Source organism: Pelodiscus sinensis, chromosome 3 (assembly GCF_049634645.1).
Source record: "Pelodiscus sinensis isolate JC-2024 chromosome 3, ASM4963464v1, whole genome shotgun sequence".
Classification (NCBI taxonomy): domain Eukaryota; kingdom Metazoa; phylum Chordata; order Testudines; family Trionychidae; genus Pelodiscus; species Pelodiscus sinensis.
The window spans coordinates 86,437,472-86,465,041 of record NC_134713.1 but is presented as its reverse complement, the minus strand read 5'-3'; the positions used below and the strand labels follow the sequence as shown (position 1 = coordinate 86,465,041).

At 41.1% G+C, this 27,570-nt stretch overlaps 1 long non-coding RNA gene across 1 annotated transcript; it reads left to right on the top strand.

The window, feature by feature from the left end:
* The first annotated feature begins 242 nt into the window (after positions 1–242).
* LOC142827870 (uncharacterized) lies at positions 243–25,929 on the top strand. The gene is made up of 3 exons (XR_012902653.1): positions 243–4,985; positions 7,113–7,237; positions 25,190–25,929. It is a non-coding gene; the product is annotated as an uncharacterized LOC142827870 (long non-coding RNA).
* Positions 25,930–27,570: the final 1,641 nt, after the last annotated feature.

Genomic DNA, 27,570 nt, shown 5'->3' with positions numbered 1-27,570 from the left:
GCCCCCCCCCCCCAAAAAAAAAACACACACACACACAAAATCTCCTGATATACACAGCATACACAGGACACACATGCAGTGATGAGGAGTGGCCAGGAGTTCAAGTAGTGGTAGAACGTGTATGCAAAGCAGTTAAGAATATCAAGCTAGTGTTGGCCAAGTCAGCACTGCAGTCACAACTCTCACTCTGCACAATCTGATTTAGTTTTTGTCTATCGTGTTGCAGGAAATATATAAAAGACCTTTCCTGCAAGACTGAAGAAAGGCATCTCCTAAAGAGTGGTTGCCCAGACTCATCCTTCAGCAGAAAAGAGGGCATTTCTTATATCTGGAAGTGACCAAGAGAGCTACCTGTGGCAGCCCCTATTTTTGGAATATGCTGTGGAGAACTTGAGTCTTTAGCTCCCTTTTGTAGTCCTTTGAAAATTGTCTGATGAAGATATCAGATGTGGTGATCTGAATACCTAGGAGTAGACCACTGAAATTTGCATCTGATTATCTATGTGCTAGTTCCATAGTGTCATGGCTTCAGCACACAGGGAGGGGGATCTTGTGCCTGCCTGCGTGTTGATATAAAAGATTTAGGACACTTGTCCATCATGACCTGGATTGATTTGCCCATGATGGACCAGTAGGAGATGAAGACAAGTATTCCTGAAAGCTCTGAGCTCCAGCAGATTGACACGAAGACTTTCCTGAGTTATCCATCTGCCCTAAGTGGTGAGGCCATTGAGGTGGACTCCTATCCCAACGGTGATTTGACTGTTGTTAACGTTACTGATGGCGCTGGCTCACAGAAAGGAACTCCTGCATGGACACTGAGTTGATCTTTCCACATGTAGAGGGACCATCACCTGTTTGTCCAAAGTTTCTCATTGGAGAATAGGTCTTTCTGAGCCAACCTTGAAAGCAGTGGATATGTGGCCTGGCATGATCAGTCACAAGAGGCACATGGCAGTTTGCTCCTAGGAGCAGAAGATAGTTGCTTATTGTGATCTAAGGCATAGATGCCAACTCCATGGGTGCTCCAGCCCCAGAGCACCTCCCAGGGAAAAATGAGTGGGAGTGAAGCATTAACTTTCAGCCAAGCTCTCCTCTCTCCCCTCTCCTCACAGCACCACTTCCTCACTGGTGACCCACTGACAAACTCCTCCTCCATCCTCCCAGTGCTTCCAGAGCACCATGAAACAGCAGGGCTATGTCTAGACTGGCCCCTTCTCCGGAAGAGGCATGCAAAGCAGGCAAGTCAGAATAGGGAAATCCGCGGGGGATTTAAACAAACATGGCCGCCGCTTTTTTCTGGCTTGGGGAAAAGCTGGAAAAGAGCGTCTAGACTGGCGCGATCCTCTGGAATAAAGCCCTTTTCCGGAGGATCTCTTATTCCTACTTGCAAGTCAGAGGCAAGCAAAGCCAGGACTTTTGAAAACACTTTGAAGGCTGAGAGAAAGTCAAAGGGATGCACTTATAAATGGAAATTATCCTGGAAAATAGGGAAGTGTAAATACTACCTGTGTGGCTGATGTAGGATGAGTGATGAAAACCCATTCTCTTTCACCAGTGGCGGAATTGTAGCTGCCAGAGTCACCATCCTGTACTTCTGAGACTTTACAAATTTGTTTAGAGCTCTTAGAACTAATACTGGTCTCCATCCTTCTTTAGTACAAGGAAATACTTTGGGTAAAGCCCCTTGCTCTTTTGAGAAGGAGGGATTGTCTCTATTGCTTCTAATCAAAGGAGAGAATTTATTTTTGTCCTAATAAATTCTTGTCAGAGGGATGCCTGATGAGGGATGTGGAAGGTGGGGGAGGAAAGAAAGGAAAACCATAAAATGGATGGTACAGTCTGATGTTATGACCTTTATGTGACCCACTTGTCTGTAGAGATTCACTTCCAAGCATATTGAGAAAAGTAAGGTATGGCTATTTCTGGATACTGGAGGTATCCTGAAATAGCTATCCCTCTTCTACACAAGCCTCCCATTATTTTGAATTTTTTTTTGTAATAATGGGTGCACTATTTCTCCATCCTGGTAAATCTTGTTGCACGAGGGTTAAGGGATGGCTCAAAATAGTGCATTATTTCAAAATTTGGCACTGTGTAAATGCTCCAAATTTTAAAACAAACTATTTTGAAATAGATTCAAAACAAGATATGCAATTTGCACAACACAAATTGCGTATCTTATTTTGAGTTTAGGGTGCTGGGTAGACACACCTGTATGTTCCAAAGTGGGAGTCAGTAAAACCAGAGGAGCTGGAGCATACAAACCCATTGAAATTGTTACTTTGAAGATGACCGGATGAGGTCCTTTCTTTCTTTAAAATTTGTTTTTTTCCTCTTAGGTGGGTCAGTCAATCTATGGTATCCAGAGAACTGATCAGGAGATGTTTTCTGGGCAGTCTGTGATGAATTAAACCCTCACCTATTTGTAGGTGTATATATGTCCAGAGATTACAAGGTGGCTCCAGAGCATGCTAGGACTCATCTTGGATCTCTGAGAAAAGGCTATTGCTGTTAAAGAGGAGATCCTCAGATGGTGTTCTATACCTCTCTAGAAAATACCATAAACAAGAGCATGACACCTTGTGCATAATTATAGCTACGGAGAGGATCTGTCTGCAATGTCCATGGCATCCAAAGGTGCTTAAAGAGTGATCGGGCCACTAATTAGCCCTCCAAGATGATGGACAAGAATTGCTCTCTATTATCCTGAAGCAGATGTTCAATTAAAGGGAATAGCATTATATTTGGCCTTAATTGCCTGAATTACAGGGTTGCTGATGAGTAGAACTTCTATCCAAAGAGATAATGTTTCTTGATGTTTTTCATATGGGATAGACTTGAGAAAGGTTTCCTATTCCACTCTTTTACTGCATCCATTACTAGAAGGTACATGGGCAGGGTTGGGGGGCAAGAACAACAAAAGAATCAGAATTCTTAGAGGGAACATAATATTTCTTATCCACCCACTTACAAGTTGGTGACACAGTAGCAGGTGTTTTCCATACAGTTTTAGCTGGATCCAGGAGACCCTCAGTCATGGGTATTGTGCACCTAGAGTATGTTGCTGACTTCAAGATATCCAACAATTTGTACTGTGTGATCTTAATCTCATTGAGTGGACTTTGAAAAGCATCAGCTACTCTCTTTATGAAGTCTTGAAATTGCCCCAAATCACTAGCCATGGAAGTGGTGAAGGGATAATGGCCTTGTCTGGAGATGAAGATAATACTAGTGTTTGAGGAGTGGCCTCTGTCTGCCATGGTCTTCAACTCCTCAAACATTTCCTTGAGGAAAGGGAGGCTAGAGAGAAGGACAGCGCTGTAAGACTCTAGTCTCCTTATGAGGAAGTATTGTTGGTATGGTGAATTATTGCTGCTAAACAGCTCAGGGTCCCGGTGTGGCTTTTTTCAGGGAAAGACCATTCTGGAATGGGGGTGGAATGTAGAGGGACCCCAGACCTGCTTAGCAGTTCTGGGCCGGAACTCTTCTTTGTCCTTGGGCAGTAGAGCAGCAGAAGTGCTGGCAGACGTTGGAGGATCCGAGGGAGCATTGGGGGTACTCATGTCTCTTTCTGTGTCCTGGTCACTTGCACAGGGCTTGCTGGCCATGTGGGTCAGACACCTCTTATTTTTCCAGGACTTTTACAGCTCTGTAGGAGAAGGAGAGCAGTGGAGATGCCTGGTGTGGCCAGAGCGGTCAGAGCTGACAGCTGCGGGAGGCTTCTAAAGGCCAATTGGTTTGAATTAATGGAACCATAGCATCCACACTACCATTATTTTGAAATTACTATTTTGGAATTAGCATTATTCCTGATAAAAACCAGGAGTACAGAGTTTGAATTCTGTGGACCCTTAGTTTGAAATAATGGGTTTGGTAGTGCGGATGCACCACTTATAAATTCAACCTTAGGGGGTTATTTCGAAATAATGTCCTACTATAGACCAGGGCTTCAAGCAGTAAGTAGGAGGGCACTAGGGCAACATCTAGACTACATTCCTCTGTCGGCAGAGGGATGTAAATGAAGCACTTTGAAAGTGCAAACTAAGTGGGGATTTAAATATCCCGGGCATCATTTGCATAATCACGTAATGGTGCTCTTTTGAAAAAGCGCTACTTTGAAATTGAACCCACCATCTAGATGTGGTTCTTTTGAAAATGGGGTGCTTTTTCAAAAGATCCTGTAAAACCTCAAAAAAATGAGGTGGAGGCATATTATGAACTGTGGAGTTGTGACCAGTGTTTCCACAATAATCTAAAATTATTCTTTTTAAAGACCGAACTGCCTGGTGGTGAGACCATCAGGAAACAAAAATCCCTGTGAAATTATCCAGTGTGTTTTAAAGAACTCTTGTTGTCCTATCTGGAAATACCACATTAATATATGTCAATTGTATTGCTTCGCATGGTGACCCTAAAGTTCAGAGCTCAGGTTGGTTAGGAGTCCTAAAAGTATATGCTTGCATTTCTTTTAGAGTTAACCTTTACTCTGGATTTTCTGCATTTCTTACAATTGTCTTTGGGATAATTACAACATTGACATAAGTTACTGATATGTGCTTTCAATGCCATCTTAAAGTTTGTCTATATTGTTTATCAACATGACCAAACGCACAAAGTACATTTTTGCAGGCTAACAGGGCTTTGGCATTTCCTTTGCTGTTAGTGGTGAATTTGAACCTTGCTGACTCTTGGATTGGTCACCTCCTCCACCCACATGCTAGGTGAGAAAAAGGAAAATTATAACTTTGATTCAGAAACTGCTAAAATTATCTATATAATTGCTTTGGTATGAAGCAGAAAGTTATAATTTGAATGTCTACTATTTTATAGCATGTCAGAGCTAGGAATACGTGTGCTTTCCTTTTGCAGATGGGCAGAGAGTGGCTTTCTTGCTCCCACTCTGGGCCAGGTTGGCTTATGACATATTGGCCCTTTTAAAGCTGTCACTGGTACAGGACTGAATATTCATTTCCTTCAATCAGGTCAGTTCAATCTGGTGAGGGAAATTGCTTTTTTTAGGCGTTAAAATGCAGCTTTTGGATGTTTTCTGGAATTTTGAAATGGTGGCAGAGATTAATTTGTGGGCAGAGTGTAGGTAAGGCATGAGAAGTGCTGTTCTGTCATCACATGGTTCTGCAATATATCACTTGGAACTCATTGGTTTGTGGGCTGCATTTGTTGATGCCTTGCCAACTTGGCTCTTCATAGGTTCTTTTTTAAAGAAGTGATGCATGGCACAAAACACAAACCAACTCTGATTTTATAGTGCACTATGCTCTTTCTATGGCATTCCAGTCCTGAGACCAGATACCAAGTAGATAAAGATCAGCATGGGTTTAATGGCATGGTGATGATAGCAACTCAGAATATCGTCCCTTAGATCTTAAAATTCTATCCTTCCTCAAGAAAAGAGATTTTTTGTTTTAATATGGGAACCCAGTATCTTCCAAAGGAATTCATCCTGTGAGATAGGAAGTTATAGAAGGCGGGTGGAATATAAAGGCTCAGTGAGGCAGATCCTTTTCTGGTGTAAATCGTCACGGCTACACTGACTTCATGGAGATATAGCAAATTAAGCCAAACCCCTAAGACTATACCCAGGATTAACTTAAAAACTCCCATCTAAGCACTTAGCAATGTGAATGTACACGAACCAAATAAATGTCAAAAATACGAAGTGATGCCTTAGAAAAGAAATTCTCTGTGCCTTTCCCTGCAACACATATTTAATGCACCATCTCTGGCTATCACAATGTGGGTTGTTGTGAAGTAAAGCTGGGAGTGCTAGATAAAACCTAAAATAAGCCATGATTTGAAAAAACTCAGAATAGGATTTTTAAAAGCCCATTATGAAGAACAGCCTGTACAAAAGGAATCCAGACTGCAATTCTGCACCTTTCCAAAAGTTCAAGCTTTACATTTCAGTCCCAGAAATGAGTGGCAGAAAGAATAAAAGGGCTTATCTTTACAGTGCTCACCCTCCCTCCAAACTTTTTAAGTAACAGCCCAATCTTCATTACAGGATCACAGTTTGAATTCAGCTGAAGAGGCATAATGCATTTTGCTTCTAGTCCCCGCATGTCTAATAAATAGAATAGATTTAAACAACTACAGGAATTGTTTCTGCACACATCAAGAAAGCACAGCATAGTGTGGGAAATGTATCTAAATACAAACAAAAATTATCAAGCACATTATCTTTCCCCGCTAACAACATACAATGTAATAGTGGGGATCATGCAGCCTTTCCAGTCTAGACAATCAGGCACTAAAAGCCAAAATGAGGAATGTCATTGTAGAAAAGTGAAATTGACCCATTCATTGCTTAGGCCCCCCCACCCCTTGGCTAGTTGCAACTCTCAGAAGATACTCAGGCTCCAAACAAGTAACACACAGATCAATAAGAAACTAATCTTACCTAGAGAATGTAACGATGGCACAGAATGCCTTGTTCTTACCACTTCATAAATGATACTACCCCCACTGGATTTCAGGGCCTGTAGTCCATTTACTTTTCTCTGCCAGCTATGAAGCTCCCCAGTGACTAGCTTTCTTCCATCAAAAGCAAAGTTAAAGATTTCCATGTCAGAATGAAATGCAAAGCCATCTGAAGCTCATCAACCTGGAACTAAATTAAATAACAATGAAGGCCAAGTCTTTTCATCTGTCACTTAATCTGTGAACTGCCAGTCCCCCTTATTTGCACAGTATGGCCTGACACAGATTGACTGCACATCTAAGGGCACTAGAAAGCCCTGGTTAAGATTGAAGACTTAGAAATAAGATCAGACACATATCCAGTCGTACAGAGATTTTCCTGCCTGACATTGTTGGCTGTCTTTTCCTTTCTCCATCCTATTGTGTGGATCATGCAAGATAATCTTTTTCTGTTCAGCACTGGACCCCTGATTACAGCAACAAATTGGCTGTGAAAACTTCACTCTCACATCTGGCTGACAGAGGTTAAGACATGGAATGGGAAATGTTGTGCTTAGCAGCAACCAAAGAAGGCAGGTACAGATGTGATATCTGACACACTAGACCTGAACAACTAGCCAATAACGGTATTGGCTAATCATGCTGCTGTTTGCCTATTGTTTTGTGACTAGGGGTGGCCTTTCCTCATCACTGTCTAGGAAGTCAGGTGTTGCTGTTCCAGGGACTTCCTCCAAGCAGAGACAGGCAAAACTGCAACAGCTGCCTGCAAACCATGCACCCTGCCCCTGCATAGACAGTGAGTATAGCATAGCACATTCTTTTATCTTGCGGGGCAGAGGGTGGGATCTGTCTTATTAGTAATATCAAGGTGTCTGTAGAAAGCAAAAAGATAATTAAGGCTAGTAGAATATATTTCACTAATGTAGTGAACTCATAAGCTTTTAATACCAGAAGGAATCCTAATGATAATTTATTCTGATCTCCTGCATAACACAGCTGTGAAAACCTCACTTTTTAATTTTTGTACAAGTCCATAACTTCTGTTGGCACTATTGCATGTATTCTAAAAAGATGACCAGTCTTTAAAGATATCAAAGGATGAAGAATCCATTATGTCCGAGGCAGTGTTCCCTCTAATTTTTTTCCTGGATGGCTGCCCAAACACTCAGCTTACAGGGACCACTGGTCCAGAGTATCATCTTTCTGATACTCTTCCTGCAACACCACATGGCATTGTAACTTGCCCCACAAACCTCTGACCATCTATACCCGTGCCTACATGATGGGGCTCATTTTACAAATCACCCCATCAAAAGGTGTGTGTGTTTAGTGCATAGGGTTAACTTGTTTGGTTGCCTATATATATCTCTCTTTTCGATTTCTTATTTCCTTATGGTTTGATTTTATTATTTTAAGATTTTATTTTATTTTTTAATGTGATTGTATTTGATTTTGTTTTATTATAATAGGTTATAGTAAGTTTCTGTTAAAGTGGTTTGGCTGTAATTTAAGGGATTTACAGGCTATAGCCTATATGTTGAGCTAAGGCAAAGTTAGCATACGTGTGTCTGGGGCCATTCACTCAGATGGCAAAGGTGGCTCAGATATGTTTGGGACCTTTCACCTAACTAGCATGTGATGTGCTAAAGCATAAGGTCGACATATGATGTGTTAAAGTAGGGTAGCATAGGGACTTTCCTAAGTTCATACCCTTTTAAATTTAAAAGGTACACCACAACTTGGAAAGTACCAAAATAACCAGTCAGAACAGGAATAGCAAATGTGATACTTAACCACAGCAATGAGTTGACATGTATGATAAGTTGAGATCAATGATATAGCTGTAGGAGAAGGACACTCCAACATTAGTAAGATGAGGAAATACAAATGTGGAAAAGGGAAAAATCCCAACTGAATAAACATCAAACATAACTGCTTCACTGTAACATAAAATAAAAGTGGCAGCCTAGCCTAGGTTCAGTAGCAGAAGGAGCTGTACTCCTTGGGGCTATGTCTAGACTGCAGGCTTCTTTCGAAAGAGGCTCTTTCGAAAGCATCTTTCGAAAGAGCCTCTTTCGAAAGATCGCGTCTAGACTGCAGGCGGATCTTTCGAAAGAGAAATCCGCTTTTTCGAAAGAGAGCACCCAGCGAGTCTGGATGCTCTCTTTCGAAGACGGCCTCTTTACATTGAAGAACGCCTTCTTTTGAAAGAGGAACTTTCGAAAGAAGGCGTTCTTCCTCGTAAATTGAGGTTTACCGCCATCGAAAGAAAAGCCGCGTTCTTTCAAAATAATTTCGAAAGAACGCGGCTTGAGTCTGGACGCAGGGGAAGTTTTTTCGGGAAAAGGCTACTTTTCCCGAAAAAACCCCTGAGTCTGGACACAGCCCAGGAGGTGACAGAATGAAGGCTACTGATAATAATGGGGAAGATGATGGGAATGAGGAAGATGATGACATAACACTTGAGATTGTTCTGTAATGGATGATGTATGTGGATATTCAGATGTACATTTGGAGTGTTTGTGTCTGTGCTAAATGTATTCATAAACTATATTTGTAAATACAGAGCAGTTCCTATAATGTGAACTCTGTCCTAAAAGGTGGGAAACTCACATTCAAATCCTTCACATCATTCAGAGGGGGGAATTGAACCTAGGTCCCTCACATCCTAGGTGAATACTCCACTCCCTAGTCAAAAAGTTATATGGGAAGGGTGCTACCACCGTCTTGTTTTTTCAGGACACAATACTGACCTGGCTTAGGCACCCAATGCCAGGAAACAGTTCCCAACTGTGACTTCTAAGTGGAGATAGATGCCTAATTTCTTTGGAGAGGTAGGGCTTAAAGCCACAGCTCTCAGCTCAACATTGGCTGGCTGAGGTGGCTTCAGGTATGGCTTCCATGGATCCTGTTCTTGGGTTCCTAATTCTCCCCACACATTGCATAGGGAAAGAGAACCCAGCTTGAGGCTCTGGGTTCTATTAGATTGGGATGTTAGATATTGTGTAATTGAATAGGCATGTAACTGCATGAAATTTTTGCAGTTACATGACTATTTGATAGTCTCTGGGGGCAGGGCAGCAGGAAGTGCACTCCTGGGGAGCCCTCTACAACCCTGCACTGCTGCCTCCAATTCATTGTGCAGATCAGCTGCCTGCCACCCCACACTACTACCTCTGATACAGAGGCAGCAGTATGGGGTGGCAGCAGCCCACATCTACGGGGGTTCGAGCTTCTCATGGACAGTCCAACTTCCCCACAGACAGAGGCTGGTCTATGCCAGCAACCTCCATCCACATGGAGCTTGGACCCTCATAGACAGGGGCTGCTGCTGCAGACCAGCCTCTCTCCGCAGCAAACCCAGGGGGCCACTGCGGACAGAGACTGCTTCACTGCAGTCTCCCCTATACACACCCCCTCACTGCTGCCTCTAATAGAGGCAGCAAGGAGGGCAGGCAGCATCGTGGAGCTGGCACTGGAGGGGACTGGCTTTTAAGGAGGCAGCAAGGGAGGGGCTGGTAGTCCACCCTTCTGGCACATGTGGGGATCTGTCTTGGAAGCCAGATGCCCACATGTACAGCTCCTGCCTACCCCCCTCACCCTTTGTGCTGCTGCTACTTTAACAACACAGAGGGGGAGGGGCAGACAGGTGGATTTGGTGCTTGTGGGGAGACTGCTTAAAGCTTCTACTCCTACAGAGGCAATGGGTGGGGGGAGGGGAGTGCATGTAGATGACAAGATTAACCAATAAACCTAGGCTTATTGGTTATTCATGTAGTCGACTATATGTTAATATCCCTACTATTAGTCATCTGGGTGCCTGGGAGCTTGATATTATAATACCTGAATCCTATGTGGAGTCTAGTCCTTACTCTCGCTATACTTCCTTATCTGTAAAAGGAGACTAATAATACTCACCTGCCTCACTGGGTGTTGTGGGACTAAGTAATAAAAAGCCCTTGAGATAAGTGTAAAGTTATTATTCCCATAAAAAGAATAAGATTTTAGAACACTTTGAGTAAAATAATGGACTACTCTGGTAATTGACAATGAAAGTACTCTTTTGAAATGAATTGATTTCCCAGCAGGCTAAATAAAAGAGGCATTATCCAGCATTTGCCATGATATAGTCAGGGTGTTTTTTTTTCCTCTGACGAGACTTTAAAGGCAGGAAACATTCCTCCCAACTATACCAGCCTATTAAACAACATAGAAGGATTTTTGTGTGTATGGATTTCAGCATCCTTAAAGTGGAGGAGAAAAAGCTTTCCCTATCCCCTCCATCCTAAAGAGGGAGAAAGCCAAGCAGTCAGCCAGTACGAGAGGAGACATGAGAGTAGACGAGACTCACAATTTAAAAACTTGAGTTATTACAGACTCCTACCTCCTTGCCTTCCCACCTCATAAAAGCTTTAATATTGTAAGCCACAGGCCTAAGACTCTGTGCAAAAGATCATGGAATTGTTGTGGCATTTTCAAGCTGTTTTAAAACAGCTGGAACCACTTAAAAAGAAAAGAGAGAACGAAAGTTAAGTTTAGCTTTAACTGTAGCCTTGTTGTCCTCTCAGTTATAGCCTGTGACACTTTGTTGAGATCAAACTGGTTATTGCAAGAGAGCTCACTAACACAGCAAGCACTGCCACCAAGTCAAACAAAGCTACCCACAAATTTGGGTGGAATGTTCTTGAAGGTCACAATTATTCATCCTGCTGAGGGGGAAATCTCGCTCCCCTGGGGTACAGAGCCCCCAGAAGGGTCCGAGGCTGGAGGTCAAATCAGTGAGGCAGGAGAGAAACCTAGAAGGAAAAACTTTATGATGCATGCATGCAGGCTGTCACTTCCAAGAGTGAAAGCAGCAGCAATGAGAGACAGATTCAGGTATCCTATATACAGAATGCTTAGACAGTTCAGTTGTTGATTGTTCTTCTTTAACATATCAAAGTCTCAGCAGAAGTACTCTGAGACTTCCGTTCACCCCAGGAGTGCTAGAAGTAAGTTTTTACAGTACACAAAGCCACATGAGAACTTGAGTGGAGGAGTCTACAAGGCAAACTGTGACAAAGAAAAGAGTTTACATGACAAATTGTGACAGACTAGGAGTATCCATGAACTTGAGATAGGAGGCATTGTAAGGGTCTTGATTAGAGTTAATTTGATTTCTCTCTGTTACAGGGAGAGAGGTCTGGAAAACTTTTAACCCTTACAGCAGTTTTCTTTCAGAGAGTTTTGATTTCTGCACAGTCCCCCCTTTGACACAATTGGAGTTATTTGATTTTTTCTCCCACACTGCTGCCATGCATAGTTAGTGGGTAAGACCATAAAGACCACAAAAAGAGAAGTGAAAAAAATGTCACAACCTAAATATGGCCTTACTTGTCTGTTCATTTTCCCCACAGACTATATCTCTCCATTTTAAAGAGTGTTTTTTCCCAGCCCAGTGACTTGAATTAGCTCAAAAATCTTTACTTTTGAAATCTCAGTCTTCTTCATAAGGACTAACCTCTGCCAAGTGTAGTTCATAAAGTCACCAAAGTTTTCTGTAGCACCTTCTCAGATTTCTTCTTTCATTGTGTTTTTAAATGAGCTAGGGGAATCTCCCTGAAGAGTGTAATGATTTTGGATCATCTCTGCTGAAATATTCTTTTCGATTTTCCCCCTTTGCTCAGTCCACAGGAAACCTCTGAAAAACAACACCTCAGAATAATGAGTGTTATAATCTCCCCTCCTCCACTGAAAGTCCTGCTATTCCACAGTCTTATAAGCAGCCTAGTTAAGCGGACCTTTGGAAGTATTTGTTAACATGTACAATTGGGAATTGGAGTCATCTTAGTAGAGTATGCCTACATTGATTTTTGTACTTCTGGTCCCAAAATATTAAATATGTTTTTCCTTCTGTAACTGTCTTTGGAGTCATTAAATAACAAACCAGTGAATGGTAAAGTACTAGTAATGATGAGGGTGCCCTCTGAGTTCTATCTAGTGGGTCTATACCACATCCGCTACATAGAACCCTGGAAGATCAACTGTGGCAGCATTGATCTTCCGTGTAGTGTAGAGGAAAAGGTGGTGAGTTTTGTGTGGGTCCATTGTTCTTGTGGGAGTTTGTTCCACAGACATGGACTCACCATTGAGAAATCCCTGTCTCTCACACCAATGAGATTTACCTTTATACTAGCAAGTACTAATGTGCCAGAGGAGCTGAGTTGTCAAATATAGACTTCATCCCAGAGTTTTGTGCAATCCTTTGGATAGGCTGAGCCCAGGCCATTGATAGACCTGAAAATCAGGGCTGATGTCTTGAACTTCGCTTAATATTCTATAAGAAGCCAATGCTGAGGGTGTAGGACAGGTTTTCTGTGTTCATGGTAGCCCATGTTGCTAAGAAGTGTCCCTTTATTGGAGGGCTGAAGTGTAAAGTTATAAGGTGTGAGTATGTTGGTACTTCCCTTGGTAGAAAGAGGAGGACCGCTATGGAGAGCTGAGCAATGCAAAACAATGAAAGCTAGTCACAAAGAGGACATAGTTTTGCCAGGCCATGACTGTGCCTGCTTGTTGGTGAAGATACTGTGACTTTTTAGAAAAGAGTAATTCTCTCTAAAGACAAATTTGCTGTAGCTCCTGCTCAATAGGGGTGGAAAAGAGAGAGACCCTGTTCATTGTGCCTACTGGGTATTAAGCTTTGCATGAGTAATTTATCAAACGGATTTATATGTGCCAGGTCAAGGGCCAAGTACTATGAATGTCAGAATTTACAGACAAGGTAGAAAATCTGCTAACTTGTGCTGGACCAAGAAATAATTTATTACAAATCAGCTTTCAGGCCAAGAGAATCCCAAAGTAGGATGCTTTTCTCCAATAAAGCATTTAATAAGCAATTTATTTGAAGTACTTTGCTGCTCTGTTCCTTATTTGAGGAATCTTAAATAAAGTTTTACAAGTAAAATAAAAAAAGAAATATTTTGGGGAAAAGGGAAGCAAGACCTGCCACCCAAAGAGGTATTGAAAACTCAAGAGACAAGGCTCACAGTCTTACTTGCAGATATACTCTGAATACAGGATCTTTCTCCCTTTTTCCATCTTGGATGTCTTTTGCTCATTCAGATAAGACTAATCAAAGGAAAGATAGATCTTGACATACCTGCCAACAGAAGAATCGAGAATCAGATGTTAACATGGGAGTTGCAAGGATAAAGTTCACGCATGGATAAGGCTCTAGAATGTAGATGAAGAAGCAAAAGATATGCCAACTCCTCTTAGCATCTTTTCAGAAAAAGGGTAAATGAAATAGATCATGTGCATTGATCACAATAGAATGGGCACTTGAACTGCTCTTAATGGACAATTGAGCACCTCTAGAATGAGCTCACCAGGAAATATTGAGGAATCAAAAACTCTCAGCAGTTCAAGTAATCTTGAGCAAGTTACAGTCACGGGGGAGACGGGGGAGGAGAAGAGGGCACAGTGACACTAGTAGTACAATAACTTCTTGGATTTTCAGCTAGCCACTTGGCAAAAAGAGGAGTCAGTGTGTTTGATGGATATGGTAGACACCAGAGAAACCAATGCTGCTACTACTCTTGGTGGTATTAGCTGGAGAAGGGGAACATGCAGAAACCAAACCAAGTCTCTTAAGTACTTCTGAAAGCACTTGCTGCTTTGGATTAAAGCAGTGTAGGTTTTTTCACACTTCTAGTTAGAATGCACAGGGGCAAAGTACTGCTACACATTGCCTTGTGGTATGTATGGAAGGGATGCGGGTGCTAGATGTGAAAGCAGAGTGCCTTTCCTTGCTGTGTGCCCCTTGGCAAGAGACCAACAGGAGCTCCCAAGACAATTTCCTGCATGCTTACTAGAGTTGTGAGCAGATGCTTTGGGAGGGTGCATACACTATTCCTTTCAGGAGTGTCACTAAGGTGTGTGGAATAATTGATTTCCTCAGGGATTCCAAACAATTCTGCTTCAAGCCAGCAGGATGGCTCCAGCACTGTATTTAGCTTCTCTTTTTCCCCAGTGCACATTCAGGGAATTAGGGCATGATTTTATTATTAAGATTCAATGATGCCTCATGCAAAAACAGATTATTCCTCTACCCACCCCCCTTTAATGGACTCAGCCAGTGCCTTGTAAATAGCTGACTGCTTTATTCCTTCAACACAATTATTTTTGTTGCTTTTATGTCTCTTTCAAAAGCATTCTCTCTCTGTGTGTCTCTCCACTCATCCTTTGCTATCTCCAATTTTTCTCTCGTTCTTTCTCAACCTGTTATTTCATGATGGATCCCAAAATGAGGAATAACCGAAGCCTTGAATAGATACAAAATGTGTATACCCATCTGTATCTGCAAAAATGAGACATGGATGTAAAGCAGATATCCATAAATTTGCAGGGTTATAGATACAAAATTTGTTTCTGCATCCACATCTGAATCCACAAAAATGAGCCATGGATATCTGTGGATTTGCAGTGCTCTAAGAATAACTGCTGCAACTCCATAATCTTTTTACAAAGGCAAATTATCACTCTATGTGCTAAAAAAGGCAATATGTGTTCTCTAAAGAAGCTTCCTAAAGCATCAGTTGTCAGTGTAACAGAATAACTACAGCTATTAATAAGAAGTCACTTTAAAACAACTGTGTGAGAACACTAACTCATCAGCACGTGGGTTTATATGATTGATGGAGCTCTCAGTCATGAAACCCCATAACCTTGTGCTATCCAAAGGACAATTTTAGAGCTGGAAACCATAAGGAAAGCATTCTATTTAATAAAAGCAGGAGGTGGGATTGTCTCTAGCCTCCAAAAGCCTTTAACTGGATGAAGACAAATCAGAAATATGGTATGTCTGAGCAATACTCAGTACTATTTTTTAAATATTTTATAGATAATTTTTTGTAATATAGAAAATGCCTTCAGATGAGAATTGTCTCTTATTTAGGTCTTTTTCTAGGGCATATTTTAGTAGTCCCTTTGTTGTTGTTTAATCATTTTCTAGTACAGTATATTATCTATATTTTTATACTGTTCTACTAATGACCAAAATTCCATACTGAGGAATGTGGGTGTATCTCTACATTTGGAAGCTGCTAATACATCCACATAGAACTACAAAGCACTTGATATCTTCAGAGCCCCAAATACACTTAGGTTAATTGTTGTTCATGACAACTCTGGAAGGAAAGTAAGAAATTATTATTATTTTCCAAACGGGCAAATGGTGATATAAAGAGGTCAAGTGATTAGTCCAAGGTCACAAACAGCAATCCTGAGTGGTGCTTCTCTTATTACTCAACAGTGCCCTCTTCCTGGGTCTAGGCCGGGGTGGGGAACCTCTGGCCCACAGGATAGATATAATTCACATGGTTTCCCCCTCTAGTGGGCTGCCAGATGTTTTGTTTACCTGAGCCACTCACGGCTCCCATTGGCTGCAGTTTCACCATTTCCGGCCAATGGGAGTCATGGGAAGTGGTGGCCTGGCCGCATCAATTTCCACAGCTCCAATTGGCCGGGAACAGTGAACTGTGGCCACTGGGAGCTGCGAGCTGCTCTGCTTCTGGACACTTAGGTAAATAAAACATCTGGTGGCCTCTAGGGGCTAACCCTGATTAATCTCATGTGCTCGGCATGCCAAGGGATCCCCGTCCCTGTTCTGGGCCTAATCTGCCACATCACTGCAGGCACTGGGAATTGTGTGGCTTTGCTTGCTCAATGGGGTTTTGTTCTTGGAAACATGAAGTTTAGAGAGTCTGCAACTAAGGAATACCCTATAGAGTGCCTACATTGGAGATTAGAATGAAATCATTGAGTTATAAGCTTCAAAGCTTTGGGAGTAAGCCCCTTGCCTACCATGTTCACCCTGGGTATGTCTACACTACCACCCTAGTTTGAACTAGGGTGGTAATATAGGCAACCGGAGTTGCAAATGAAGCCCGGGATTTGAATTTCCCGGGCTTCATTTGCATCTTGCCGGGCGCTGCCATTTTTAAATGTCCGCTAGTGCGGACTCCGTGCCGCGCAGCTACACGCGGCACGGACTAGGTAGTTCGGACTAGGCTTCCTATTCCAAACTACCGTTACTCCTCGTTTCATGTAAAACTCCATTTCTTCAAGCAGGGTGAAGACCGGATTAATAGGCCCCTCAAACGGATTTGGCTAGGAGAAGCCAGTAGGTCCTATCTCTTAGAAAATGGCAAAGGTGGAAAAAAGTTCCCTTAAAAACAAAAACAATAAAATGTTATCAATATTTAATTCACAAATTCCCATATATTTTCATGCATTCTTGCACAAATTATTGGAAGTACCTCCCATCTAATGTAAAAATATTGAAATGGGGCTATAAAGGCTTATTTTTAGGGGTACCCAAAAAGTACTCCCACCTCTGCTCCATTAAAAAAAATACTATTATTTCCAATATTATTTCTACTTTCTCTTTTCATGAAGACAAAGTCCTAAGAAATCAGAGAGCTTGTGAAAATGAGTGGCTTTTAATCCGAGCCCTTGATTATCAATTAATCTCTAGAATGCCAAAAAGAAATATAGAAAAGTGTTTATATTTCACCAAATCCATGCTGGAGTACTTAGAATATGAGTAATGGCATTTAAAGGTTATATATTAGAAAGTCAGGAATTAAAAAAAAATCTTCATTACCTTTCCCTTCACTCCCCCTCCCTGCAGCAGCAGAGATTGCTTTCCAACCATAAGGCATAAAATGGTCACGTCCAAGGTAGCGCAAAGAAGTCCTCTTTGCAAATTTCCAACTTGAATAGCCTAAATGGGAAATCTGACAAATGCAGCCACTCAAAACGAAAACCAGAGAAATATTTATTTGGAACTGGGTCTTGTGAGAGACACTGTGCAACCTGCATTTGAGCCATTTCAATTATAAGAGAAGTCATTGAAAGAAAAAATTGCTTTCAAATAACCATTCTGCTATTCCTTAATCAATCTATCCATCCATCCTTCTGATTTCACATGGAATGCCCACAAAATGAAATTGGCACCAAAAATAGCAGAATGGTTGGGTTTCCCTGCAAAACAGTAAAAAAATAAAATAAAAAGCAACAGTCTATTGGAAAAAGCTTTCGAGAGGAAAGGTCTGTATTTTACACCATAATAATCACTGATCACTAAATAGCAACTTCACCGAGATTTCTACAGCAGATATTATTTATATCCAATGGGCTCAAGGATGACCATCAATCAGATCCACATTGGACTAACCACATTAAATAATAATAATCCCTAAGGAAGATGGAGGACAGCTCTGTCGAGAATACTTCCTTTGTCAACACAAGGGCAGATGTCGCCACCTTTGAACTGAATGATGCCTCACACTGAGACAAGCCCCAATGAAATGCAAGGGATAGAGCTTTTAAAAATACACAAAATCAGTTGTAGATAACCCTGGCTGTATGGCACCTAACGACCTGAGGAGCCTCACTGAAACTAATGCAAGATAACTGAAAGGCTTTACTCAGCATAAGGGTGGCAGAATCTGGCTCAACGAGACACTATGAAAGAAATTTGCTATGTGCCATTCCCTTTTCCGATCACATCTCTTCATATTCTGTTCTCCGCTCTTTTAAGACACACACACAATATAAATGCCAAATAATATACTTCAAATCCATATAAGAAAGCAAGACATTGTCTGTGATATTATAAACTTTACTCCCTTACTGTCTCAACTATATGTACATTGGATTGTTATTTATATTTGCCACAAACTTAATTTTCTGCAGTGTATTCAGCTAGGAAACAGGAAGACCTCTGAGGGTAAAGACCATTCCAATATTCTGGCAGAAACTTCTCCATTGCTAAGACTCATAAAAGGTGGAAGGAACTCTTTCTTAACCTATAGGGATTCAAAGAGATCATTAAAATTGAGTGAAAAATCTTTCAGATGTATAGATGCACAGCACTATAAACAAGACAAAAATACAAACTACCATGTATTAGGCAAAAATAGATATTGAACCTAATCAACTGGACTTTCATTTCAAAATATAATTGTATTTGTGTATTGTTTTCTGGAGGAAAGGATGAGGCAATATAAAGCGATTAAGCTTTCTAGCTCTACTTTATGTAACTATACAATAATAGTTTGATATTTTCACTAGTCCCTCTACTTTCTTGTAGAATTAGAATACTGGGAATACTTTGGGAATACTACAAATGCCAAGGTAATATTATTTAGTTATTTCAGCCATCGAAAGTTAAGAGTTAGTACTGCCCAGCATGCTTACAAAAATGAATCTATGTCTCAAAAAGTACAGAGGCTTACGAGAAAAGCAGGAGGCAATGAAACTAGATACACACTACTTTCTAGGGGAGAGGTAACACTAGCTTTCAGATATACAGTGCAGAGGACCAGTGGTGGAAGGTTCATTTTCCACAGGTTATAATCTCATTTCTCTGCAATACTTTTAACCAGATGGGAGTTCATTATTTTATCCAGGAACAGGAATATTACTATCTTCACCAAACAAATGAACTGAACTACCCTTTGGTTCTTCTTCAAGTGATGTCCCTCTGAGTGCTCCACATTAGGTGTTGGTGCATCCCTGGACCAGATGATCAGAGAATTTTCTTAGCAGAATCTGCACGTGTCGTGCATGTGCAGTAGCTACCTCACGAGCCGTTTGTCCATTAGCTGCATGTATGGTGCGATCACCCCTCAATTTCTTCTCTATCATCTCCAGCGGTCCTTAGCAGTTCAGCAGTTTTCTCATAAAAAAAGATAAATATTGCATTTATTAACTCTCTTTGTTCAGCTTTCCTCCTTTGTCCCATTCCCTTACCCCTCCTAGTCCCTCAGGTCCCTTTTTCCAAAACCAAATAAATAAACAAACTAACAACAATGAACAGTGAACTCATGAAGTGAGGAGAGCATTCTCAGTCTGTTACAAAAATGCCTGGCTCTCCAGGATTCAAGAGGTACAACACATGTAGGGAGGTCCTGCCCAGGTTGGATGGCCAATGCTCATGCATCCGTTGTCTTGGTGAGCAGCATATTCCCACCAAATGCTCATTCTGCAGTAGCACGATGGTGCAGACCAGATGTGATAGAGAGTTTTGCCGCCAATCCTCTCTGTGGGAGAAGTCTCTCAGGCCTAGCACAGAGGACACTCATTCCATCGGAGCTAAAGACAAGGCTCAGCCTTGTGCAAGGACAAAGAGACAATCCTCCTCATCCTCTTCCAACAAGAACTGTCGTAAGAAGAGCACCTCACCAGCCAAATCTTCCAGAGTAGGGATGGGGAAGGGATTGTTCAGATATGCCTTCCTGATGACATGGTCAAGGCACTTCCTCTATTTCCACCTCTACCATTCATCAGTTGAGTGATCCACAAAATCCAACAAGATCTGGCTCACATCATCTTGATTGTTCCAATGTGGCCTAGGCTAACATGGTTCCCCTGCCTCCTTCAGCTTGCATTATGCAACCCTCAATCCCTTCTGAAGTGGCCAGACCTATGAGTGAAGCAACAGAATCATTTGGTACATCCCAGCCCCAACAGTTTTCACCTCAAAGCCTGATTACTCCATGATGCCACCACACCAAATGCTCTTGCTTTGAACAAGTAAAACATAACTTTCTCAATAGCCACTGACTTTCCACCAGATGCACTTACTTACATAAATGGACACGTCTCCACCTGGTGCAAGACCAGACAAATTATCGCCCCATCTACTTCTAACATTTTATCCATTCTTGAGTAGCTCTTACATCTCAAGGAATTGGCCTATCATTCAGTTCCATTAAAGTCCATCTCTCTGCCATCATGTTTTATGGCCCCATAGATGGGTTTTCCAACTTTTCACACTCTATAACCAAATGCTTTTTAACTGGCGTGTTCAAAGTATACCCAGTCGTATGGGAGCCAATGCCATCCTAGGATCTAAACTTCATCCTGAAGGCTTTAATAAAACCTCCTTTTGAACCTCGAACCTCCTGTTCCCTTCTTCATCATTCAGTGAAAGTGTCCTTCCTAGTCATGATAACCTTGGGAAGGAGAGTGTGAGAAATAGCGGTGCTCATAGCAGATCCTTCCTTCACACTATTTATGAAGGATATAGTCAGTCTATGACCTCATCCTAAATTCCTGCCAAAAGTAGTTTCTGCCTTTCATGTTAAATAGTCAATATACTTTCCTTCTTTCCTAAACTGAATAAGGACCCTTTAGAGACCGCCCTACTCACACTGGATATTAGGAAGGTGCTTGCCTTTTATCTGGACAGAACCTGGTCATTCTGTAAATCTCCCAGGATCTTCCTGGCCACCATAGAGCACTCCAAAGGCCAACCAGTCATCTCACAGCACATCGCCAGGTGGATATCATTGTACATACAATGAGATTTCATGCAGAATAAGCAATCTCCACTCCATGTCACAGCACATTCCAGAAGAGCCATGGCATTCCTAGCAAATATACCCATGTTGGACATTGGTAGGGATGCCATGTCATCATTAGACCACGCCTTTGCTAACCACTATGCTATCACATCAGTCCGATCCCTACCACTACCATCGGTTGAGCAGTGCTCTCTTCTCTGGTACACCCACTTCTCCAAAGCCCCCCTCCATTAGAGTACTGCTCTACAGTGACCTAATGTGGAGCACCCATGGGGACATCACTGGAGGAATAAGTTACTTACCTTCAGGGTAACAATGGTTCTTCGAGATGTGTGTCCCCATAGGTGCTCCATTAGTCACCCTCCTCCCCTCCACTTTGGAGTCAGTAATCAAGATTCCACCTTAGAGAAGAAATGGAAGGGGGTTCACTCCAAGTGCACAGCTAATGGACAAAAGGCATGCAAGGTGGTTACTAGACATGCACTGTGTATCTAGATCCTGCTAGGAAAATTCTCTGATCAGCCGGTGTGGGGATGGATCGACACCTAATATGGAGCACCCATGGGGACACACATCTCAAAAAAACATTGTTATCAAGAAGGTAAGTAACTAATTCTTATTCCCACAGACAGATACCCTTTGTGAACACTTTCAAAAAAATTATTTTTATCATTTGACTATTTATCAAGCAAAAGCATGAAATATTCAAGAAGAAAAGTCTCTGCATCATAGATTTAGGACCAGCAAATAAAGGTGGCTGAGTGGTTTTTGCCCTATATTAGTAAGGATTTTGTGATAATAATGAGGCACATACTAACTACATATGGGCAAAGAAATAAAAAAAAATAATAAAAATAAATAACACCATTTACACTCTTTCAAATATTGATTCAGTCTACTAAAGTTAATTTCCTCTGCTGCATGGGCTTCTCAAGTGTCACCCCCAGCACGTCAATAAAGGAAAAACACATTCTTCGTAGCTTACGTGCTTCTTAATGAACCCCAGCTTCAGGACACATTAAGTACAACACTTCTCTTAGTAGTTCAGCACTCTTGTGTTTCTTCTAAATACCAGTATGCCACAAGCTATATGCAAGAAAATCAATGATCTCCAACTGCATCTCACCGTCCCATGCCATTTCCTCACAGTGGGAGAACAAAGGTCACAATAAGCCCTGCCAATTCATTCAGACGATAGAACTAATTATTTTTTAACACAAACTGCTGTTAATGCAACAGTTTTAATGCATTTAAAGGCTGTATAGACAATAACCACCATCTGATAGAAGGAAAAGACCTGACTAAAATAAAAGTCTCCAGAGAACTACAGGTTAAGGCTAATAAGTACATTAATGGGCCAAATTCTCAGCTGGTATAAGTGAGTAATAACTTTGGTGAAGTCAATGGATCCATGTCCAGCTGTGAATTTGGTCCATTGTTTTAATACAGGTCAATATGTCAGGACATACAACAATCTATTGAAAACATGGACTTTTTAAGTCTTTGAGGTCTCCGTAGGATGGGTGTGTCTGCATTAAAAGAAATAAAGTTTCTTTCAGTGCTGACTGGAATAGTGAGGGCATACATTTCTTCAGAACTGCCTGTGGTTGCTATCAGAGGTTATGCCTATGTGCTGCGAGTGTATTTTCTGTAGCTCCACCTGCGGAACAGGCTTACTATCAAGCCCACTGGTTCCCCACTGGTTCCCCACTGGTTACCAGTGTAATGTCATTGAAGATGGTCCTCCCAACTCTGTTCAACAACACAGTTGCCCACATCTCAGTGGCTGGCATGGAAAGGGTCTCCTGGCACTTTGTGTTCCTTCCTCTAGACATTGCATAAGGCAGCAGTCTTAGCCTACACCTACATTACAAGCTCCGGGGTGTGATTTCCCCACTAATACACAGACTCGCACTAGCTCTCTCTGAACTGGTACATGTATAAATAGCCATGCAGTCATAGTGGCAAAGGTATTTGCACTGACAACACAGCTGAGCTGTGCCAAGTACAAAGCAGCCATAATCCATTGAGTATGTATTGGCTGAGTTCATCTGTGCTTCCCTTGCTACTAAACATGCTACCATGGCACTCTGCCTTTTGTACTCATGCCAGGTCAACAAGGGGTTGCCTGAGTCTGTGTACATGACCTGGAGAATCACATGCCTAACTCATAGTGCAGGTGTAGCAGTACAGACAGTAAACATAATCAGATCTTTCAGCTAGCAGGCAGGGTGGATAAAAATCATGATTCAAATACTTTAAAAGTTATTTTAAAACTTACATTTGCTTTTTATTCACAGGTTCTTTATTTCCTTTCCATTTTATAGCCTTAAATTGCCAAAGTCTATGTTTTAATTTTCTGTTAGTAGAATTTCTGATTTGTCCTATTTTTTCTACTAAGAAATGTCAGGCTTAAAATGTCCTTTTATGCTGTAAAAGGAAAGGTCTCATTAACATCCTTCCTGTGTGTCCAACACAAACACTAGTACAAAACCAATAAGTAAATACCCCGTGTTATGTTTGTAACCAACATAAACTCTCAAAACATTGAACTTCCGCAAATCAAGAAAAGTGAAGTGCTTTGACCTGGTGATGCTCCTCCATCAGTTTTCATTTTGAAATCAATGAGGCTTATGCTCATGAGCCACTTATTATAAAATAAAAAATTGCTCCTGATGAAATTTGTGGATGACACAAGAATGGCAGATAACATTAATACCAAGGCAAGCATATAGGATAATCTGACTTACTTGGTAAACTGCGCTCATTCAAGCACAATGTATTTTAATCTAGCCAAATGCAAAGTATACATTTAGGAACAAGGGAAGAAAGCCCTTGTGTGCAGAGTGAGGGACTGTGTCCTAGAAAGCAGCAATTCTGCAAAGGATTTGGGGTTCATAGTTGACAAGCAGCTAAACCTGAACTCCCAGTAAGATGCTGTGCCAAAGAGATCCAGTTCAATCTTGTATGTATAAACAAAGGAGTATTAGGCAGGTACAGGGAGGTGAGACCAATACAGTGGTAAAACAGACAGCTCTGGTGCCTACATTTTAAAAAGGACGTTGAAAAATCTGACAGTGCAGGGGGAGAAACACAAAAATGATTTTAGGGTTGGAGAAAATGCTTTACAATGAGAGATTTAACATAATCTGTTTATCTTACCAAAAAGAAGGTTCAGAAGTGATGTCCTCACTGTATAAGTACCTTCGTACTGATAAAATATACCTCATCCCAGGAGGCATACCTGGGTGGTCGACAAATGCCTTTGATGTCGACACCCGCGCGTCTAGACTACAGCGCTGAGCTGACAACAGCTGATCAGCTGTTTGTCGGCTCAGCACGGCAGCCATGTAAATTTAAATGAAGTGGCAATTATTTAAATCGCCGCTTCATTTTCCTATGCCTGGTAGCCTAATCTACATGCCTCTGGCGACAGAGGCATGTGGTCTAGATGTACCCTGATCTAATGGTCCCTTCTATCCTTAAATGCTATGGTTCTGTATATTTTTGACAATCTTCTTCTAAGATCTCTAAATATGGGTTTAAGATCCTGTTACTGAAAATTTTGGCATGTGTGTATAAAAATATTCATAACTTTGTTAATATATTGAATAACTATATAGCTTTTCCCTGTTAACAATTAAGCACTTTTTAAAAAAAAGACAGTTTATTTCAGTAACAATTAAAAAAAGTTTCAGTCATCAATGCTGAAACAGTTGAATAACTTTCATCCCATAAGTATTCATGTGAGTAAAATTACGTATCTGTTTACATGTTTGCTGGATCAAAGCCTTAATTTTCAACATGCTGAAAATTGGCAATACGAGTTTTGTTAAATTAAAATGAAATAGCTTACCAATTGTGATGGAATGAATCACAGAAATCCCTTTCAGGTTGTCCCCAAATCTGCTGATCATGCCACTGATGCTCACCTTTCTACTGTCTGGGGTTCCCCACTCCTTGGCCAGATCCTCTGGTCTCCCCCAGACAAGGCACCGAATTGGGGTTACTGTCCCCCTCCCGAATAGCAACACAGACACTGAAGCAGTTCAGCTCCAGGAGGGCTCAGGAAACCAATCCCCCAATATGGACCAAAATATCAAATAAATCTCTTGCCCTGTGTAAAAGTTTGACAGAGAGAAATCTCATAAGGTGGTCCCCCGCCTTATCAATGAAAGACAGATATGCACAGTGGTTTCTCTCCCATTTACACTAGGCTTGATAATAAACAAAAGTGTGTTTTCTAAGTACAAGAAGTAGGATTTAAGTGGTTGCAGGTGAAAACACAAAGTAAGTTACTAAATTAAAATGAACAAAAAGTGCTAGCTAGTTCTAATCCACTAAGATACTTGTTACATTCAAATTCCTATCCTAAATAGTTATTCTTATCTCAGGTAAGGAGCTTCAAATCAGAATTGAACTTCACTCTGTCTGGGGACTTCAGCTTCTTCACAGTTCTTGCTATTCAATTTGAGTGCGCCAGGCAGTTTCAAAAGCCAGCTGAAGACACAGGACCAATGGCTTCCAGGACCCCTTTGTTTGGCACCCCTCATCTCTGTAGAAAAATACCAGGCTCAAGGTGGATTCCAGTATCAGGTGGCATGATCACATGTCTTTCTAGGACCAAACACAGTTTAGACTTATAGGACAAACATGAAAATTCACAGGTTGTTGGTTTGAGTACTGAGTCACTAGCTATCTGAAGTATCATGTATGAGACATGCACAAAACAAAGGATCTACACATTCAACAGATTGTAATATTAAAATCATTATGTCAAATGAGGTATTTTTCTAAAGCTTCTTTGAGTTATGCATATTCATAGTGATAAGCCATGGGAGAGGGGCAGTGACACTGGTAATGCAATTTTAAAGAGACCACCTGTATAATTTAGTTAATTATAAAAATACGAATATCAAACTGCAGTAGCACAACTTTTCAAAACAGATTTACAAAGTCTCGCACTGATTTAAAAAGTCAATGATTTTTCTTAAATAAAGTGATTTAATGCTTTATTTAAATCAGATGTGGGGAACTTTTGGGGGGCTTGGGGCCACTGGCCTACAGAAAAATCCTCCAGGGGCTGCACACAAGTTAGAAGCAATAAAATAAAACAGAAAACAAACAAAAACCCTCCCTAACTCACTGATGTGGCCCCTGACTGAAAAGGAGAAAGAGTCTCCCCACATTCACCTTGTACGCTAGAGCCTAGGGGGACCTAGGCTAGTAGATTTTGTGTGCTCCAATCTTGGGGGGGGGAAGGGAGTGCACCAGCTTAGGCTCCCCAATGTTGGAGGGGAACCCAGAGCCTTGGGGGGCAGATCCAGGCAAGCTGGGGGGTGGGGCTGCGTCTGGTCCCTGGATTCCACACCCCTGATTTAAATCATATAGGAAGAGCCCTCAGTGTTGCAAGGCCTATTTCTTCTCTAAGGGTATTTGGTTAGGCAATTTATTAAGTTAAAAGGACTAGTTGTGAAAAGGACATATTAATGCAAAATCAGAGTAGACATATTTTTATCTTGGCTTGCCTGATCATTCATTGACTGAGGACAAGAGTTAGCCATTGTCTTCTAAAAGAAATTAATTGAGAAGCTGTTCTGATCTCCTAGGAATCCTCGGCCAAGGACTAGGATAGGATCTTGGATCTGCTGAATCTCATTCTGTCTGACACTCACCAGTTATTAATGAAGTTATATGGTGCCACACGCATAGCATTGGAAAGGTCATGCAAAATTACATTTACCCATGCTGTCTTCCAGAAGTGCTTTGCTCTGCATCTCTGTCCCATTGTGCCTGCCACTCACTTTTCTGAACTTTACTTAAGTTTATCACGTACAATCCCATTAATGAAGGCATACACTCTCCTTTTGTCCTTCAGATGTATGTGGCAATATGGCAAGGACAATGGAATTTGGAGCTGTGCAGATGACAGCCACTGGAGTCGACATTTTTATTATGAAATGCAATGTTATTTTCTCATATATAAAGAGCAAACATATACTTTCAGTCCCAACATTTATTTTAGATCAACAGTAACACACACACACACACAAAGAAGAAGAGAATAAATACTCCATATGCCTGATTCAAAGTTCACCACAGTCAACTGGAAGTGAGTTATTGTGTCTGTCTTCTATAATATCAACTGTACTACATAAAATGATGACTTCTCCTGTGACAATTTCATTAGAAATTGAAACATACAGTGCTGAGAAAACACAGTCACAACATTTACATACCTACATATACCACACCAAGTACAGATTAGATAGTATTTTGGAGTGCCCACATGCAATTGTAATTTTAAAAAAAAACATGTTGCTGTCACAGCTCAAGATTTTTAAGGTAGCTTGGCAGCTGTGAAGACTGAATCAGCCTCATTAACGTGTCCATGGAACTTATTTAGTCATCTTTTAAATAGGTAATATCTGTTATACAGACACATTCTTTCCTGTTCTTTTACATGTGTGGTTTATGTATCTTTGGAAACTTTTAATGAACTTAAATATGATTATTCAGTTCAATCCATTCCTTACAATCCCTCTTGCAAACAAAACTAAAGAACTTGTACAACTGGATGATGGGTCAAATCTTGCTCTAGTTAACTGTAAAGTCTTGTATCAGCTAACACCTTGCCCAGAAATAGACTAGATGGGGTAAAAGAAAATCTTGCATTGTTATCTGACTAGATAAATCAGAATGTTCTTTTTACAAAGCACAGTTGCTTTTAAAACTCTGGGAACAGGCTTTATCATATTTTTCTATCTAATCTGTT